Here is a 16400-nt window from a genome sequence, read left to right on the forward strand (position 1 = left end):
CCCTACTGTCACTATGTACTTTTTCTGCGTGCATACCGCCTATGTTCTATCAGAAATTTTATGACATATGTATCTCTAAAATTATAGTTTTTTTTTTCAGTTTAATATGTTTAACATTTATACATGGTGTCATTTATTTTTCAAAAGCGTGGTTTTTGTTCCTCAGTATTATCTTTGTAAAGGTCATATAGCACGTAGCATGTACAGTAGTTAATTCATTTTTGCTACTGTAGAATGCCGCATTTGATGAATATTCTACAGTTTGTTTATCTGATTTTCTACTGAGGCAGATTTTGGTTTTCTTCCCTTCTTTGTTAAATTAGCAATGCTGCTATGAACATTCTCATACATGTTTCCTAGTATTAAATAATACTTTAAATATTTTACTATTTAATTTCCCTTTGCCCTCACTCCCATTCCACCTAGGTTGAAAATGTCTCCTAAAGTCTTGTCTTCATAGCATTTAACATAGTTTCTTGACCACCATAAAGGTGCTCCATATACGATGGTTAATTTTATGTGTCAGCTTGACGGGGCTGACGGATGCCCAGATAGCTGGTACCGTATTATTCCTAGATGTGTCTGTGAGGGTATCTCAGAAAGAGTGTAGCACTTGCATCAGTAGCCTGAGTAATGAAGATCTGCCCTCACCAGTGTGGGAAGGCACCATCCAATCTGCTGAGGGCCGGAATGGAACACAAAGGTAAAGTCTCTCTCCTTTTAGGCTGAGATGTCTTTTTTCTGCTGTCCTTGGACATTGAAGCTCTTGGTTCTCTGGTTGTTGGATGACAGGCCTTCTACCAGAAGCCCCTCGGGTTCTCAGCACTGTGGACTCAATTGAATGACACTTCCAGCTTTCCTGGTTCCCTAACTTGCAGGTAGCAGATCATGGGACTGTTTGGCCTCCATAACAGCCTGAGCCTGTTCCCCTAATAAATCTCCTCTTGCATATAACCTATGCGTTCTGCTTCACTGGAGAATCCCAAGACACCACAGAAGTGCATATATTTGATGTAATCGAGATAGATGTATCCTTTGACCAATATATCAATTAATTTACTTGGCCTTTTTCCTTTTTTCCATCCCTTAGCATTCTTCTTTTTCATATGTTGTCTCCTCATTTGTCCCTTTATTCTGTGCATGGTAGCCCTTTAGAATATCAATGGCACGTGCACTTACCTATAAAGTCATGTTCACAGTTAATGTGCTCTTCAATATTGCACACCATCATACACCAGAAAAGCTACTCAACCTGTCCAAATTCATTTCTTCCACTATAAAATGAGTATAAAAATACCTACTTCCTAAGTTTGTTGTAGGGATTGGACACAACACATTTAGAACAGCTAGTATAGCAATAGCTCAAAATATGCATTATTATTGTTATTATTATTATTCCCTAACTGATTTATGTGGTTAACTCTAATCTCTGTAGCCAGATGGTGTGTCCCCAGAGCACAAAGAACATTCTTATAATTATACCCATCCACAGTGCTTGACATAATTCATGCATGTTGAATTGAACAGAATAGTCAGAGGTTATTAAGTAACCGTTGATTGGCTGAATCCCTGTTGAGCAACTCTTCTTCCTCCTTTCTCTCACTTAACTCTTGGGGGTGATTTATGGTCCTGTAAGATTGCCAGTTAGTACTGGCGTAGAGAGGGGAGCCATGGGCTGCAACAAAATGAAGGAGAAATAATAATAAGAAATTGTTCCTGACAAACTTAGGTTTGCTGGAGGGTTGTTGGGTGAGCGGGATGGGATAAATGGATGATGGGCTTTAAGGAGGGCACTTGTTGGGATGAGCACTGGGGGTTATTTGTAAGTGATGAATCACTAAATTCTACTCCCAAAATCACTATTACACTATATGTTAACTAAGTTGGATTTAAATTAAAAAAAAAAAAAAGAAATTGTTCCTGAGGCTGAGACTCTGAGTAGACAAATTATTTGGCCACTTCTGTAGTATGGCTTGACATAAGTTAAATATTAATTTCAAAAATATCCCCTCTCACTTCCTGTCACATTGTCAAAAGTCTCCACTTTCAGTCATTCTTTTGGATTCAGACTTTTAATAAAAGTCATGTTAACTATATTACATGTAAATATAGAAGGGAGGATGCAGAATGGTCAGTGGAACTCTTCAAGATGCCAAACAAACTATACTAATAACAGAATGTTTCTTAGCAATACCTTATTATAATAACAAATCATTTACCATATATTTCCCATGTGCCAGGCAGTTTACTTTCATTGTTTGTAATGTTCACAAACCTCTTCAGCTTTTATTTATGTCTGTATTACAGATGAGGAAATTGAGACCTAGCAAAGTTACTTACTCAATTTATCCAATCACAGTGCTCCATGCCTAGGAATTAGCATTTAAAGTTCTATAATCCTAAATGCTCCTGTACTGTGAGCCTTTCATCTCCTACTGTGGTCTGTGTTCTGGATAAACCAGAGTGAATGGTAGCATGATGGAATCCTTAGAGAAAAAGTTCTTAACTGTAGTCAACAACACTAACAACACTGTAACCCCATTGCCTGCATCTAGCTGGCTTCCATTCACCCAATAGCAAAGACTAATGTTAGGCTTCATTTCAGGGATAAGTGGGCTTTCTCACGTTTTGGGGAAGAAGGCATCCGCACTTCTCCCAGATGACTCCACATTGTAGCTGGCTCCTAACCAGTAACACGGTTCTCGATCTTTGCCTGAACAGCTCTCTCTCATCTTCATTTCCACACCTGTGGCCACTGGCTTCCCTGTGCACAGTTTTGCCCTCCATGTGATTGCTGTCTTTATGCCTTCATTCTTCCAAAGCACTAATATTATAAGATAATTACCAAATGTGCAGATAGCAATGTTAACGTCATTTTGGCCTCAGCTTGAGTTCTACACCCTAAAGTCTTAGCCAATGGTTTCTTTATCTAAGGCTCAAGAATTCCCTGGATGTTCACATGGTTTGCTCTCTCACTTCTTTCAGTTCTTTTGTTATTTGTTCAGTGAGATTTCCCCAACCATGCAAGCTTGCATCCCATCCTTCTCTCTTCAGTTTCTAAACTTTCTATCTCACTTTGTTTCTCAGTTTTTATTCATAGGACTTATCATCATTTTACTTACACAAATTTCACTTATTTTTTTGTCTCCCTTCCCTCAATATAGTTAAACTTCAAAAGTAGAAGACTTTTGCTATCTTTGTTAATTATCTTCAGTTTTAATGTTGATTATATAATGGATACCTAGCAAATGGTTACTTAAGAAATTCAATTTTTGTCGGATTACTTGAATACCAGGCATGGTATTGACTTTGATGGCTGAAACTACTGAGGAAGGGGACCTCAGTTGGTTCCTGTAAGTCATTTCTTTAGGAATAGGGACTTTATCAAGATGCAAATATTCCCACTACATTTATTTATTTAAAACAAGTGCTAGAGACACATGAACTTATTTAGGGTATTTTACTCCTTTTTCTGTCTCAATTCAAATCCATAAAACTTGTTACAGGTAGTCTCTATTCTGTACACTAGTGTCCTAATTTGGAAGTTCTGGACTGTGTAGATAGTAACCATTTTCCCCTTCAGTTTAATCTGGAGTACTTGGCAGAGATATTCCAGGGTCATTTTGCTCTCATGGTAGGAATGATGACAGAGATACAAGGAATGAGAAAACAGAAGGAGCCAAAGGACTTTTAATCTGGTACCAATCTTCAGCTATATGAGATTATTATTATATAATTGTCAAAAATTGCTGATAAATGGATGGCAGTTTTATTAGCTCAATACTTAGGGTCATTCTTTTAGTGCTTGATTTGACATGGATTGCCAGGTAAGGAGAAAAAAAAAAAACCTTGGCAAGGCTAGTAAAGACATCATTTGTGAAATTTTCAAGTTCAAACCTAATTAAAAATTTTTTCATTACTGAGCTGCTTAAGCAAATTAATAATAGGGAAGAGTCTGGAATATTCATAAATACCTGAAGGATGAATTTCATAGGTGAGGTTGTAGAACCCAAGGTCTTAAAGCTGAGTTTTTTCCTAGGTTTATAAATCATGGTCTGGTATTAAAGCCTCATGAATTCTTGTTTTTTTCCTTTTTTGTTGGTGATATTTTCTTTTTTTTTTTTTTTAAATTTTTTAAATGTTTTATTTATTTCTAGGAGAGAGAGAGAGACAGCGTGAGCAGGGGAGGGTCAGAGAGAGAGGGAGTCACAGACTCTGAAACAGGCTCCAGGCTCTGGGCTGGCAGTCAGCGCAGAGCCCGACGCGGGGCTCGACCCCACGAACCGCGAGATCATGATCTAAGCGAAAGTCGGATGCTTAACCGACTAAGCCACCCAGGTGCCGGTGATATTTTCTTATAGTATGAAATAGTATTTATAGAAAATTCCCTAAGGTTAAACTATAAATCTATCCTTTCAGTTTTTCTAAAGTTTATATTTGGATTCAACCAGGCCATCAGAGAACTGCATAGTTGATCTGCATTATTTCAGCCCCTTGTAGAGTGACTGGTACAGAATCGCATTTTGGATTTATGCCATCAGCTTGCACTGAGGGACATTATGAGAAATACTATAGGAAAGACCCAATTGTACATATTGTAAAAACTCTTGTCAAGCACTCCTTCAATACATCCTTCTGAGAACTCCAGGAAACATTTCTTTCAGTGTCCTGTAACAGGACAACCTGGGTTTCTTTTCAGCAAATGGTTTCTATTTGTTTTATACATACAGTGAGTTAAATATGTGATTAGTAGGTTTTGTCTCTGCTTTGGCCTCTCAGGAACTGTATCCGCCAGGACTTGAACAGGAAAACAGAAGCCACTCTACATGGTCCAAGTATGAAGGAGATAGTTTGGAGAGTTAGAGGCTTACACAACTGCTAGAGAACTTGCAGGTTATGAGGGCTGTCACTATTGAAGATTTCAAGCTGAAGCAGCAAAAAAAGTGATTCTCAAAAACTCAGCAGAAAGTTATTAGAGTCACATGGCTGCTCATAGCTTCCATACACCCTGGCCTCTTTTTTCCTTTGCCTTCTGAACCCACGTGGGTGCTCCTCCCTGGCGAACTCGAACATGGACAATAAGGAGAAGAAATTTTGAGGTATATTTTCAACTTTTAGAAGAGCTGGTGGTCAGGCTGAACTGATAATAAATAATTAAGCCAAAAAAAAAAAAGTATAACACAATTTGGCCACTTCTTGGTACAGGGCATGATATAGTAGTGTAGTGTTTGCGATCTAATTCTGTACTTGAATTCAATAGACTTTACCCACATGCTTTTTAAATCCCAAATTCCTTATTGATTTATTTCTTTATTTTCATTTTGTTGTATTGTAATTATTTCTGTAAGCCACCTGAACTCTTTTGGAAAAGTGGGTATATGAATAAATAATTTGTTGGAAGTGTAAGTAAAGAACAATGAGCTTATGAGGAATGTGCATCTAAAAACAAACTACAACACATTAAATGTGATTTAGATGTAAAGTCGATGGTCAGAGTAACCCATGGAATGGCCATGCTACTCTCCAAAATAGGGTCCATTATCTTGGAGTTGTCTTCTTGTTGTGATATTGATTTTTTTCCTGTTACTAACAGATTCTCAAAATATGTTGTTAAAAATATAAGACAATAAAACATACATACTTACCCAGCATAACTGAAAAAGGATGTCTTTCATACAAGCAAATTTTCTATGCATTTAGGCTTGCTCCTTTAAAGGTCTTAATTTTCAAACTCTAATAATTTTTGTAAATTTTTATAAATAGATATAAAATTTTGTAAATAAAGATATGTACCTCTGCCTTCTTAAGCAGTCAAAAGTTAAAATAATTCAAGCTTTTCATACAGGTTTAGGGTAATTATGGAAAAATAGTTGAGTAGTAATCTATCACAGTGATGTTTAAGGGATTCTGGGATATAGAAGACTCAGATTCTTTAAAATGAACTGAATTCTTCTATTCTTTCCTCTGGAATTTGTTTCTTTTTTGCACTGTTATCCTTGTCTAGTGTCCTATTTTACACACAGTTCTCCAGAAGAGATCTGAGAGTGGCTTTACCTTTCCAGTAGAATAAGTATAATGATCTGAGTGTAATAGTTAATATCTTTTCATGCTTGAGAGCTTCCTTTTTCTCATTTTTTTCCTTTTAAGTTTAAGGCTATATATCAACTCCTGAGGTTTCCAGAAGCTTGACCTCTGAATGAGTGGGCATTATTGCATGTATTTGATCTCTTTAATAAGATTACAGAGTAATGAAATTTAGAGACTAAAAGAGACTGTGAAAGGTCACCTGGTCCACCACTTTCCCAAAGAGGCTACTTCCATTTAGAACCATATCGAAACCACTGCAGGCAAAGGGCAGCCTCTACTATTTTATAGCCTTTCAAAGACAGAAATGCTATGATCTCTAGTGGCAAGCCATTTTTGTGTTTTATAATTCCTGATTTCAGAAAATTCTTCCTTACATTTAACTTAAATTTCTCATGTAGAAGTTTAAGCCTGTGAACTCAGTCCCTGAGGATATTTGAAAATAAAACTGGGCTTTTGAAAGGATTTAAGAAAATTGGGTTCTGTTGTTCCTCTGTTTTACATTCTTTATGGCAAAAGTTGGCATAATGGTGTGCGTGTGTGTGTGTGAGAGAGAGAGAGAGAGAGAGAGAGAGAGACAGAGAGAGAGAGAGAGAGAATGAGAGAGTGAGGGTCTATAGATTTCTTTTAAATGTCCATTACCCCTATGGCATTCATTCGTGGATCAAACTAGTTGGCCAAGAGTTAGGCTGAACTATATTCTCACTAGGTCTCTCTTGATACTAATTCACATTTACAAGCTAGCCAGCTATTTCAGATAAAGAATATAGTTTGTAGCTATGAGGTAGGAAAAATGTGAGATGATACAGCAGAGAAACAGGATGGGGACTGGAAGGGAGACCCACCATTATTCTTGGCATTTAAGAACTGTATGACTTTGAGCAAGTCCATTTCCACTGTGAAATGGAGATTAATAATAATATATCCTTTCTATCATCCCATAACGAGGGACTTTTTGAGGACCTAAAGAGAAAATGGGCATATAAATTCTTTGAAAATTATGAGCCATGTATAAATAGATGGTAATTTCTCATTCCCCAAAGCTTTAACTCTTTTATGAGTAGTGGATTGTAGAATTAGGAAAATCTGGCTTGGATTATCACTTTGGCACAGTCTAACTCTGTGGTTTTAAGTAAGTCTTTTAATGTATTTGAGCCACAATTTTCTCTTGCAAAATTGAACAATAAAATGTACCTCGCGGGGTAGTGGTGATGATCAACAATAATAAATGCAAAGTGTCTAAGATGCTGTTGCATACACAGTAGGCATTCCGTAAATACTATTGTTGTCATAGGGATATTGATGCAAAAAACAAAAATCTACTTCTTTTGCTCCTATCTCACATCTCCCATGTATTTGAGTATGCAGTCATGCCAATTCTACCTTTTTAATATTTCTGGAATGCACTCCTCCCTTATAGTCTCCATGGCTACAGTATGATGTGTGCCATTATCCAAACTCTCATGGCATATTTTAGGAGTATTTAACTACCCCCTTTGCTTCCAGTAATTTTCCCTTTAATCCAGCTTCTCTAACTGGATTATAACCAAAGTCATGTTTCATTTTAATTTTCATTATTTTTTCAAAGTCATTAAAATTTTTTTAATGTTTATTTTGAGAGAGAGAGAGAGACAGACAGAATGTGAGTGGGGGAGGGGGAGAGAGAGAGAGAGGGAGACAAAGAATCTGAAGGCAGGCTCCAGGCTCTGAGTTCTCAGCACAGAGCCTGACAACAGGCTTGGATCACAAACCCTGAGATCATGACCTAGGCCAAAATTGGATGCTTAACTGACTGAGCCACGCGGGTATCCCCTAAAGTCATTTTTAAAAAAATGTTTTTATTTATTTCTAGGAGAGAGAGAGAGAGACAGCGTGAGCAGGGGAGGGTCAGAGAGAGAGAGAGGGAGTCACAGACTGAAACAGGCTCCAGGCTCTGAGCTGGCAGTCAGCACAGAGCCCGACGCGGGGCTCGAACCCACAAACCGCAAGATCATGACCTAAGCGAAAGTCGGACGCTCAACCGACTAAGCCATCCAGGCGCTCCCTAAAGTCTTTTTTTAAAGAGCTATCTGAACACTGTAGCAATCTTTCTCGAACATTACCGTAATTCTGCCATTGAATGAAGCTAAAGATATCCACAACCAGTTTAAAAAAACAAAATGAAACAAAACAGGTTTTTTTAAAAATTTTAAGCCGGTTTAACTTATTATCTTGATATTATCTTCAACCATCATTTCTCAGTAATGCATTCCATTTTACACAGACCTGGTGGCAATTGATTAAACACACCATGTCTGGATCTTTGTGTGTGCTGCTTTTCTGCATGAAATACTCCTGTGTTCTCAGCTACCTTGCAAGTCTGCATTTGCCCTTTGGAGAGTGTGGAGATTCTAAACTCCATGGCCACAGGCATGTAGAAGAATCCGTTTGTAAGTTTGAAAGGGTCAAATCATGGGTATCTGGATTCTTCCAAGAGTACCGTGATTCTTAAAATCTTAGGAACCACTGTTCTTCACTCAGCTTAAATCTCCTCTCCTTTATAAAGCCTTCACTTTTTGGTGATACCTTGGCCATTGTATGTCAAATGATGTACAAAGCTGTCTTTGCTATTTTGAAGCAGGTACTTACCACTATTGTTTCCAGCAGGCAACCAATAACTCAACGTGGGATTCTGAGCAGATAAGCTCCTGTGTGAAGTGCCTTTAGAGGAAGATCATTGCTCAAGCTCTGTCTTGTTTGATGAATGCCTGGAAATCCGCCATCAAGGTTCATTTATCTAATATTAAGTTGTTGATTCCTTTTAATACACAAATCCATAAATTTTAGTGTAAAATGTACTGCCTGGGCCATTATCAATCATCATGCTTTAAAATAAATGAGTTTTAGGTGTTTCCTTCACACAAAGAATATAAGGTCCCAGAAAATATAAGGAAAGCAAAAGGGCCACCTCAAGAGAAAGAACAGGGAGGTTAAGAAAGCCAAAGTCAAATTTTACCTCTTCTGTGTTAAGTGACACTATAAATCAATAGTCACCTCGCTGGATGTTAAGTACCCCTGGGCCAACACAAACATTTCCCAAAGGGTACAGGGACACCATGAATTTCAAAGGACTTTATTTCTCCATATTCAAATTCCATATACTCTTTTCCTTGACTGACTACCTGTTGAGTATGGCTGAGGTCATGCTCAGAGCCCTCTCCCATCATTCCCCACCTCGTTTCCCCCACTCTGCAAGAGAAGGGAAAATCCGTCACCTGCACAGAACCACATGATGGTGCATTGCTCTGACATGTAAAAGCCTGTGGGCATGGTGGAAGGGTATCAGGGGAAAAACTGGCGTGGATATTAAGAAAGTGAATAATTATAATTGCTTAGTAACAAATTCATTTACAAGTGAATGTGATCCCAGTTTTTTGCTTTCAACACAAAGAAGGTCCAAATTGAATCGTTGGCTGTGATGATTTTTGTCAGGGACCTCAGAACTAGTGTAATAAACTGAGAGATGTTATTATATCAAAATTCTTTTCATTCTCATCTAATTGTTTATGGAACCAAATGCTGTGTGTTATGTATAAAAATGAAATAGTAAGAATTGAGTTGATGCTAAATCCTCCCATTTTATCAATAAGTATTGTTTACCCATGGTTACATGCACTGATTGAGGAATGAAAGCTCCATACATCTCATTAAGAAATGCCTTTCTAATAAAATTTAACTTTAATATTTTATTATTATCCATAAAGTATACATTTACATCATGCTGACCAATGGTGTATTAACAATAACTGTAATACTGAAAAAATTTTCTTTTTATCATTTAGAGCTTTTTAGTCTCTGAAATGAAAACCACATACACAAAATATTTATTGTATTTATAAATATATTTGTATGTTTACATGTGTAATAATAATGTATATATGAAATATATAATATATATGTGAAATATATATTTGCAGGAAAGCATGATAATGAATAATAACTATTTAAGAAAAACAATATGTTACAAAATAATATATTTTTCCCATAGAATTTTTTCTGTGGGAGAAGTGAAATGATAATGCAATTTTAAGGAAAGAAATGTTAATTTTCTAACCATTAAGAAGTGCTTTTTAGTAAAATTTTCAGTTGACAATGGTATCAACTTGCTGTTATAAACATTCAAAAGTGTGATATCATATTTTAAATTTCAATACTTGCCATATGCTAGAAATTATGTCCTTTACAAGTATGTAGACTTAAGCAAATGGTTTACTCTCAGTTTAAAAAATCACACAGACTTTCAAAATTCTTTTCTTTTAGAGTTTATTTTATTCATTTTGAGGGAGAAAGAAGAGAGAGAGTGGGAGAGGGGTAGAGAGAGAGGGAGAGAGAGAAACCCAAGCAGGCTCTGCACCAACAGTGGGGCTCGAACCCACGAACTGTTAGATCGTGACCTGAGTGGAAATCAAGAGTTGGATGCTTACCCAACTGAATCACCCAGGCACCCCAACTTTCAAATTCTTTTAGGGGATATAAACTTCAAATAGAAGTTTGAGTGTCACTCCTCCCAGCTACCAGAGGTCAAAATGTTCTCTCTCATCCCAGAATCATCTATAACGAGAGATTATTTTTTAGGGTTTCTTTTCTTAAATTCTCGTTCTCCCCCAAACAGTAAATTCACATTGCAGTCCATTGACCCTTTAAAGAGATCCCAGAGGACTTGGGGATGGCTTTGGGGACTGAGGGCAAGGGTGCTGGATCAAGGAAGGAGAGAGAAGGATGGAGAAAGTGGGGAGTGCCAGAGACCAACAGACATGGCCTTGCTTTTCCAGCCTCTGGCTTGGCTCTTCAATGGCTCCTCTCTGGGTAGGGTAACAAGGGCTCACGTGGTGCTTCAACCCCTGAGGGAAGTTTACCTCAGAGGAGGAAGAAGCAGGCTCCTGGGGCCTCCAGGCCTTACCTCAGTGCCACCTCAGGAGAATCATCTCCAAGGAAGAACATGAGGTAATAACCAGGCAAACATAATTCAGTGAGAGAAAAACAGTCAATTTTTATCTCATTTATGTTCAGGGATGAATTGTTTTCTCCTCGTTTATTTTTCCTGTTTATTAAATCGTGTGCGGCTCTTCGTCATCACAATCTTCATTTCCTTTAGGCTTGTTTCCCCATGTTCAATACTCCTTTGCTTCACAATTTATATTTCTAGCTACCAGCTTAGTGCGATGGTTTTGAGCGAGTGAGGGGGCAATGCTCTTGACAAATTCCTGACTGATTTGTCCCTGTGTCTGAATTTCTAACATATTTATAGAAGTTAACACAATCAATAAATATTTTTTGTGGTGCTGGGGAGGGAATCCTAAACCTCACAGAAGTGCAAACAACACAAAGTAATGTCATGCACATTCATCAGAAATTAGCTTAGCATGTTCTATTATGTAAGTGTCATTTTAACACTGTTTTTAGTGACAAAATGATACATGGAGCTTTGAGACTGGGGTTCCCGCATCAGACCGTATTGTTACCAGCACTGTGTGTCTTTTAAGAAATTTTGGTCCCTAGTATCTCTAGTCCTCAGTTTTTACATTTATAGAGTAAAGAAGTTAGGCTTGATTGATTCTCATTTTCCTTTTTCTACTTAAACTCCGTGATATGACTTTCTAATCTTATAATGGATGTTAATAGGGAACTATTCTTTCCACATCACATTTATTCATTCTATTCCTAGGAACACTGAACATACTCTTCTTTGAATTTTAAGTATTTATGTATCTCTAGTATTTTTTGGTTAGAAATCTCCTTAATGGGAGGGACATGTTTGGATTTAACTTTGGGTCCTCCATATCTTTCCTACATTAGATGCTGTGTAAGTTTTGGTTAGATTCACCTGAAATTGTTTCCTTTTCTACTTATTATAATGCTAATGCCAAGATTCATTTTGTAGATGAATGTTGAGTGATCTCGTTCCTATATCATGTTTTCTTTCATTCTGTTTCCCATATCCATATTGATCTAATTTAATGTTCTGCCTCTTTAGCTCAAAATCAAATTTTTCTGTTTCTTGTATTTCTACTTAACCTCTCTAAACTTTATCAAAGGATCTACATCCTGCTTTATTCTCTACTTATTCAATCATCTTTAGGTCTTTGCCTGTCTTACTGCTGCTAATCAACTTCACTATGGGACTTTATTTAAAAATATTGGCGTTCAGAGAGAATAGGGGAGTGAATTATTAAAACCCATGTTCAACTAATTTACATTTGTATTTATATGACATTTTGTTTAGTACTAGGAAAACTAGATTTTTTGAAAGGTGGAACAACACATACATTTCATGCTTGCCTACTTTCTGTGTTTGCAATTTCCATGAAATAGATGCATAAGGCTGCAAAAGAATATATTCTACCTTATCCTCAATGAAGAGTGAAATATAATGCTGTGATATTTTAAACGTGGTGAAAAGCATTAATATAAGTTGAAAACCTAATAAAAAATCTGTTTTCAAACAGAGTATGGATTTTTAAATAGAATTAAGAGGAAATATAATAATAAAAAGCTGCAAAGTAATAGCAGTGTAATAAATCCCCATCTTTTATTCTCTGCAAGCTTTTTGCCCCCTTAAAGCACTGTAGAAAATACTGTCAATTCTACAAGTACAACTGAAAGCTGAATTTAGTCTTAGAAAGACAAGCCCTCCTCACCGACCTTAATTTTATTTCTTGAAAAAATATAACTAAAAATATTTTTCTCGGACGAGGGTCGCTGACCCTTGGCTGTTGCTGGGGACACCTGAGCCCATCTTCTCAGTGAGAACTGTGAACCTATAGTTTTCACCTGCTGTTTTTCTGGGAGCATGTTAATGATGGACTGGTGCGTTCTGGGGAATATTAGATGATCACTTTTGCAGGACATCTCAACAAGGCATGTGTGGGGCTGACAGGGAGATATAGAGCAGACACGAAAGAGATGGCATTCAGTTCAAATCACACTTCTCATACATTAGATGTGTGGTCTCATCAATAAACTGGGGAAACCATAGGAGGTAGGCGTGGCCAACCTAATCAGTGTTTAATTTTACATACACCTTTCTCCTCTAGGGATATGCCTGACTCTGTTAAGAAAAATTGGTGAACTCCAAAGGTTTGATTCGCAGGGTATCACCACAGATCTGAGTTGGGGGGAATTAAAAGTCAGGCCAAGGTGCTTGGATTTAATATGACAAGAACCAAGGAAGAGTGCACAGTTTTGCGCGTAAGAAATGCTGTGCTTTTGCAGGCAATTTTCTCTGAGAAAGGTAGTTCATAAATCTACTCCCATTCAGAATACTGTGTAAGAGGACTTCTTTCTCTATCTATAAACTGAGTAACAGCTGTCCACCTCAGTTATGAGAATCAAAGTCTAGAGTGGTGCTTTATAACCATAAAATATCACACAGTGATACATGAGAAATCCGGGCAAACGATGCGAGGAAGACGGGAAGCAGCTTGGCCCAACCTCTTTTCCCATCTGTGGACATAGAGGATGATATGCGCTGCTGTGCCACAAACTCCCGTTTATTTTCCCAGATTTGTGTTTCAGAAAGTAAGAAATACACAGCAGTATACTTTTGGATGTGTGGTGAGGCAAAGAGCTTGATACTTTTAAAACCATGTTTTAGGGGAGCCTGGGGGGCTCAGTCGGTTGAGCATCTGACTCTTCGTTTTGACTCACGTGATGATCTCAAGGTTTGTGGGTTCTACTGCCTCACCCCCACCCCGGTAGGGGTCTGTGCTGATAGTGTGGAACCTGCTTAGGATTCTCTTTCTCCCTTTCTCTCTGTCTGTCCCCTGCTTGCATGCTCTCTCTCAAAATAAAATAATAAAATAAATAATAAAATAAAATAAAGTAAAACATGTTTTAAACACAATAGGTCATGAAGTGAGTCATTTTAAATGTTCACTCAGTCTTGAGTACACATGGAAATCATCATATTTAGCAGTAAAAACACAGTTCCTTGCAAACTACCTCCCCCTCTTTTGCTTCCACAAGAACACACTAGAAAGCAAGTGAAAGGGATGTCACTGCACAGATTACTTGAGCCAACTTATATAATTCACGAACCTCAGTGCTATTAGCTATTTTTATTGGCAAGCAATGCATAATATTTCTGTTGGCCAAGACACGGAAGTGGAGAGATGTAAGTTGGCCTGGAGAAAAGATGGTTTGCCTTCCCTTCTTTGTAAAAGTCATATGCCCGGTGAGAGGAAGAGGGAATCTTGGTACCATGACCTAGGATCCTCCATCCAGTCCTGGCATCTTCCCAGGATGGATACCACATATTTCTCATCTTCCTTTTCCCCCAGCTCCTCCACTTATCGTCGAATGCTTTCCCTTCACTTCCTGGCTTTTACCACTGCCCTTTACCTGTAGTTCTTGTGTATTACCAACAAACCTGGGAATGGAAATGGTGCCAGGAGGTATTCCCTTTTTTAATGTTTATTATTTATTTTGAGATAGAGAGAGAGCGTGCAAAAGCAAGTAGGAAAGGGGCAAAGAGAGAGAAGAGAGAGAGAGGGAGAGAGAGAAACCCAAGTAGGATGTCGAGCCTGATGCAGGGCTTGCATCATGACCTGAACCGAAATCAAGAGTCTGACCCTTAACAGACTGAGCCACCCAGGTTCCCCTTCAAGAGGTATTCCAGTAATATTTAAGTATTAAAGAGTATCTGGTAATTTAAAAAATAATAAGCTGACCAGTTCTTTCTTCACTGATGGATAAAGATCAATGAACATAATTTATTATAAATTCTCTGTTATCGAAGTCATCCATCACTCCAAAAAATTTTCAGCTCCTGTATCAGTTATAATGACTAGAATGAGGCAAGACACCTACCTCCTTGTTGTGTTTGATGGGCAAAATGTGTTTGGCTTCACGCAGCCTAACGTGGGTCCCCCAAACTGAGAAGTCATGGAGGAATGTTGAAAGAAAATTTATGGGTCAAACAAATTATTGGAGGGAAAGCTGGGAAAAAAGAAGATAATCAGAAATTCAGCAAAATGAGTCTAGGAGGTAGTAGACTTAGCAAAGAGGGTAGGACAGAGCAATGAAATGTCCCATCTGTTTTAACAACTTGATTATTGAGTGGTCCTTGGGGAAAACACAAATCTCCTGTCTCTCTACCTCAGGGGAAAAGATTATTAGACTTACTTCAAAAAAGACAAAAAAGGTGTGAGGGACAAGCTCTCAGATGAGATAAATATATACAGCACAAACACCAGAGAATATTTCCCCAACAGAGAAGCCAAAAATAGCATTTTGTTTCCCACTGGCACCACCCAGGTTGATTACTGCATCTAGTAACTCACTGAAGAGAGAATTTTAAAAAGCACTTTTTTATTTTATTACTCCATATAGGTTTGTTGCCTTTGGAACAGTTATTGTGTTTTTAAGCTTTATACTTAATAGGAAACTGCTTACACTATCATTCGCAGCTAAACGTGTGTGTGTGTGTGTGTGTGTGTGTATGGCTTATTTGTAGGAAAGTACCAGAATAGTGCTTCTTTAGCCCAAGGATGATTTTCACTACAGACATCAGATGTTAATGTGAACTTACTTTTTCATTCTCCCCTACAATTCACACATCACCAGGCAGTTCTGGGTGTTGGGATCAGAAATTAATCCAGAAAGTCAGGAAACATAGACAATACACTTGGCGTGTCTTTGATTATAATAGTCTTAACTCAATCTAACATGCAGTGTCCGATTTGAATAAGAAAGAAATACAAGCTCATTGACCTAAAAGTTAAGCAACAATAACAAGTAAGCAGGCTGGGAGGAGAAAGAATGTAGGACTTGTGTGATTTTGTTGAACATCTCTTAGTTTACTATGTTTTATCATCTTTTTTATTGTGATAGAACATGCAAAACATAAAAGTTACCATTTTGACTATTTTTAAAAAATTAAAAAAAATTTTTTTTAATGTTTATTCATTTTTGAGAGAGACACACACAAAGTGCAAATGCAAGAGGGTCAGAGAGAGAGGGAGACACAGAATCTGAAGTGGACTCTAGGCTATGAACTCTCAGCACAGAGCCTGACATGGGGGCTCGAACCCACAAAAAATGAGATCAGACCTGAGCTGAAGTCAGACACCCAACTGACTGAGCCACCCAGGTGCTTCCCGCATTTTGACTCTTTTAAATGAACACATCAGGGGCACTGACTACATTCACAGTGTTGTGCAGCCATCACCACCATCTGTCTCCAGGATGGTTTTCATCTCCCCAAACTAAAACTCCAAACCCACTCTCCTCCCCTGAACCCCTTTGGCAGTCACCATTCTACTTTCTCTATCAATTTG

General features: G+C 37.8%; 1 long non-coding RNA gene across 1 annotated transcript in view; it reads left to right on the plus strand.

Annotated features, from left to right (window-relative positions):
• LOC144244641 (uncharacterized) overlaps nt 1-16400 on the plus strand; it is a 47557-nt gene that overhangs the window by 14646 nt on the left and 16511 nt on the right. The window contains exon 2 of the long non-coding RNA XR_013339010.1: nt 8728-8850. This is a non-coding gene — a long non-coding RNA (uncharacterized LOC144244641). The remainder of the gene's footprint in view (nt 1-8727; nt 8851-16400) is intronic.

The sequence above is a fragment of the Crocuta crocuta genome, unplaced genomic scaffold, assembly GCF_008692635.1.
Source record: "Crocuta crocuta isolate KB4526 unplaced genomic scaffold, BGI_CrCroc_1.0 scaffold147, whole genome shotgun sequence".
Classification (NCBI taxonomy): domain Eukaryota; kingdom Metazoa; phylum Chordata; class Mammalia; order Carnivora; family Hyaenidae; genus Crocuta; species Crocuta crocuta.